The 4,727-nt window shown below is 46.7% G+C and overlaps 1 pseudogene; it reads left to right on the top strand.

Moving 5' to 3' along the window:
- The first annotated feature begins 1,057 nt into the window (after positions 1-1,057).
- LOC100401552 (interferon-induced transmembrane protein 3 pseudogene) lies at positions 1,058-1,456 on the top strand (annotated as a pseudogene).
- The last annotated feature ends 3,271 nt before the right edge of the window (positions 1,457-4,727 follow it).

Below are 4,727 nucleotides of genomic sequence, written 5' to 3'. Positions count from 1 at the left end.
CCAGCCTAGGTGACAGAGCAAGAATCCATCTCAAAAAAAAAAAGAACAACAACAAAAAAAGAAAATGTCTTCAGAAAGCGAGGGTGAACTCTTAGTGACCATAGCTCTGTACTGCTTGATGTGCCATATCTGCAAAGAGTTGTTTATTATATTTTTGTCTGGGCTTCATAGTCATTTATAGCAGAGGCTAGAGAAAGATAAATCTGATACCAGCTACTCTATCTGACTTCTATCAGACCTAGAACCAGATGCTTTAAAATATCTTTTTTTTTTTTTTTTTGAAAGGGAGCCTTGCTCTGTCGATCAGGCTGGAGTGCAGCGGTGTGATCTCGACTCACTGAAACCTCCACCTCACAGGTTCGAGCTATCCTTCCGCCTCAGCCTCCCAAGTGGCTGGGACTATAGGCGCATGCCACCATGGCTGGCTTATTTTTGTGTTTTTTTAGTAGAGATGGGGTTTCTCCATGCTGGCTGGGCTGGTTTCAAACTCCTGACCTCAAGCGATCTACCTGCCTCGACCTCCTAAAGTATTGGGATTACAGGCATGAGCCACCATGCCTGGCCTAAAATATCTTTTTAAATACACATTTTACACATTTTCTTGACATGCTGGCTGAAACAGGGAACATGCAGGAAACACATCACCAAAGTGGAGCCCTCCTGGGATCTTGAAGATAACCCAAAGGTCCTGATAGAATGAATCTAGTGGGGCTGTATTCTGCAGCTAACCCACTGGGTGGTCTCTGGCAACTCCTCGGGGGTGGGTGGGCGGGGGGTATTGTGATTGTCAAACCAGCCACCGGGTAGTCCCTTTAGGTGTGATTTTAGAATCAGATGGAGCAGAGTTTGCATTTTGGCTCTGATACTTACTGTGTGCCTGGGGAAAGTGATAGAATCACTCAGTGTTTGGTTTTCTTATTTACAAAACAGAGAGAGTAACACCAACCTTAGAGGATCACTAGAAAAGCTAATGGGAGAAATCAAACTAGTGGGGAAAGGGCGGGCCCACTGAGAACCATCCCAGCAACCTGACCACAGCTGGTCTTCCCTGGATACCATGAACCACATTGTCCAAACATTCTTCACTTCCATCCACACCGACTGTCCCCCCAGCTATGAGATACTGAAGGAGGAGCCTGAGATGGCTGTGCTGGGGGCTCCCCACAACCCTGCTCCCCCAACATCCACTGTAATCCACATCTGCAGTGAGACCTCCATGCCCGACCATGTCGTCTGGTCCCTGTTCAACACCCTCTTCATGAACTCCTGCTGCCTGGGTTTCATAGCATTTGCCTACTCCCTAAAGTCTAGGGACAGGAAGATGGTTGGTGACCTGACCAGGACCCAGGCCTATGCTACCACCAAGTGCCTGAACGTCTGGGCCCTGATTTTGGGCATCATGATGACCATTCTGCTGATCATCATCCCAGTACTCATCTTGCAAGTCTATCGATAGATTAAGAGGAATCATCCAGGCCAGGGACTGCCTGTGTCCTGTTTCCCATGACTCCACCTTCCATTCCTTGCCCTGCCCCGAGCTGAGTCACGTATCAGCCCTTTGTCCTCACACACTTTTCTACAAAAGTGTTCAATAAAATGCACGTGTTCCTGGTTTAAAAAAAAAAAAAAAAAAAAGAGCCAGGCATGGTGGCTCAAGCCTGTAATCCCAGCACTTTGGGAGGCTGAGGCGGGTGGATCACCAGGTCAAGAGATCGAGACCATCCTGGTCGACATGGTGAAACCCCGTCTCTACTAAAAATGCAAAAAATTAGCTGGGCATGGTGGTGCGTGCCTGCAATCCCAGCTACTCAGGAGGTTGAGGCAGGAGAATTGCCTGAACCCAGAAGGTGGAGGTTGCGGTGAGCCGAGATCGCGCCATTGCACTCCAGCCTGGGTAACAAGAGCGAAACTCTGTCTCAAAAAAAAAAGAGCTAATGATGTAGCATGTCATATGCTGAGCTGGGTGCCTTCTACATAGCAACATCCAACACGTGGTGGCCACTGATAGCTCCATTTACTGACAGGAAGATGCTTTGTACCCTGTTAAGTAGTTCATAAACTTGGTGGTCAGCATCTTTTGGACAGCACAGCATCTAAATCCCTCTTCCTCCACTATGTGAAGGCCTCCCCTTGCTTCCCATTCCCCCAGACAGGAATGATAGATAGTTCACTGTCCCCATTACTGCTCCATGGTGGCAAATGGGGACCATTGGATACTCCTGCTAAGGAAAACGGGAGAATGTTATTCGGGCAGTGGAGGCAGAGGCAGCACCAGGTCCCCTGGCATGGAAGGGAGGGTCCTAACCAGACCATGCCTGGGGTGGGGTCCAGCTGGACTCTGCTGCCAGTAACCCTTGGTTTTTTATCTTTTTCTTATCCTGGGTTTCTGGACTTTATGATGATTCTGTGAGCTGCCTGATATGTTTCCAAAAACATGACAAAACAAAGCTTTTCCACTTCGCTAACCAGATTTGGTTTCTACTTCTTGTTACCAGGAACTCTGATTAATACACTTGGTGCCAAAAACAATGCAAGTTATTAAAAACAGGGCAATGAGGTCTGACACACCTGTGGGACTGAGAACGCCAAGTGAACACACCTGTTCTCCTGGTTGCATTCTAAGGATAGGCAACTCATGGAAAAAGAAAAACAGCCAACAAAAGTTGAACCTCAGGAGTAAACAAAGAAGTAAAAATTAAAACAGATAGGGCCAGACATGGTGGCTCACGTCTGTAATCCCAGTGCTTTGGGCGGTTGAGGTGGGCGGATCACTAGAGCTCAGGAGTTCAACACCAGCCTGGGCAACATAGAAAAACCCTTCTCTACTAAAAATTCAAAAATTAGCTAGGCATGCTGGCATGTGCCTGTAGTCCCAGCTACTCAGGAGGCTGAGGTGGGAGGATGGCTTGAGGCCAGGAGGTGGAGGTTGCTAGTGGGCTGAGATTGCGCCACTGCACTCCAGCCTGGGTGACAGAGCAAGGCCCTCTCTCAAAATAAATTAATAAATAAAATAGATAACGTTTTTTCCTGTCAAATTGATAAATACACATGCATGTAATGAAGTTATAATAGCTGGTGTTGGCAAGGGAGCAAGTGTCCCACCAGGTGGCAGAGAGAGTGCACAGCCTGGACCAGTCCCAAGGGGAGTGATGGAAACTTACTATTGGAGAAACACTTTTAAGGTGAATTCCTATTGCTGAGCAGTTTTTCTTTTTTCTTTTTCTTTTTTGGAGTCCTTCTGTGTCACCCAGGCTGGAGTGTAGTGGCACGATCTTGACTCCCTGCAACCTCCTCCTCCTGGGTTCAAGCGATTCTCCTGCCTAAGCCTCTGGAGTAGCTGTGATTATAGGCACCTGCCGCCACACCTGCTAATTTTTGTATTTTTAGTGGAGACAGGGTTTCACCATGTTGGTCAGGCTGGTCTTGAACTACTGATCTCAAGTGATCCACCAGCCTCAGCCTCCCAAAGTGCTTGGATTATAGGCATGAGCCACCATGCTCCACCTCCTGTCAGATCAGCAGCAGCATTAGATTCTCAGAGAAGTGTGACTGCGATTGTGAACTGTGCATGCGACGGATCTAGGTTGTGCTCCTTATGAGAATCTAATGCCTGATGGTCTGAGGTGAAGGTGAGGCGGTGATGTTAGCGCTGAGAGGGGCTGCAAATACAAACGTTATCAGAGAGTTTGCCTGCACAGAGACCACCATGAATCAATTGCTTGCAGACTCATCTCAAAACCCCAACAGTGAGTGGCAAGGGACAATTAAGCTGCATCTGGTGACAGGCTTTATGGTGGCAAGTGAGTGGATGTACTTCAGTTGCACAGCTGCCTTAAAAGTATGAGACATCTTCAAGTCTGTGTACATTCTGAATTAAAGTCAAGGCGGAATGGCCTGAGATTGACAGAAAAGCACTGAAAAGCCTGCTTCCATTTCCAACATCCTACCCTTGTGAAGCAGGGTTTTCCACAGTGACAGCAACCAAAACGAGATTTTGGCGTAGACTGGGCATAAGCAACGCACTTGGGATGTCACTGTCTCCCAAACCACCTAGATGGGACTGTCTAGTTGCAGGAAAACAAGCTCGGGGATCCCACTGACTCTACATTATGGAGAGTTGTGTAATTGTTTCATTATATATAACAAGGTAGTTATAATAGAAATAAAGTGTGCAATAAAATGTTTGAGTTTGAGTCATCCCGAAGCTATCCCCCACCCCCAGCAGTCCGTGGAAAAACTGTCATCCATGAAACTAATCCCTGGTGCCAAAAAAATTGGGGACCACTGCCTTAGCTGTTCTCTCATGCCCGTTTCTCCTCTCCCCCAACCCTAGGCAACAAATAATCTACTCTCTGTTGCTTTTGATTTCTCTATTCTGAACGTTCTCTATAAATGGAATCATTTACTATGTGATCCTGTGTGGTCTTCTGTGACTGGCTACTTTCATGTAGCATGTTTTCAGGGTTCATCCATGTAGTAGCCTGTATCAGAACTTCATTCCTTTCTATGATGGAATAATATTTCATTGTATGGACATATCACATTTCATTTATCCATCTTCAGTTGATGGATTTTTGGGGAGATGCCGCTTTTGGGTACTATGGATAATGCTGCTATGGACATTTTCATGTGGAGGCATATTTTCACTTGTCTTGGGTGTCTACCTAAGAGGGGAATGGCCATCACATAGTGTTCATGTTTAATTTTTTGAGGATCTGCCAAACTGT

The sequence above is a fragment of the Callithrix jacchus genome, chromosome 12 (assembly GCF_049354715.1).
Source record: "Callithrix jacchus isolate 240 chromosome 12, calJac240_pri, whole genome shotgun sequence".
Taxonomy (NCBI): Eukaryota; Metazoa; Chordata; class Mammalia; order Primates; family Cebidae; genus Callithrix; species Callithrix jacchus.
The sequence above is the reverse complement of the archived record's forward strand: the minus strand, read 5'-3'. Positions and strand labels throughout refer to the sequence as shown.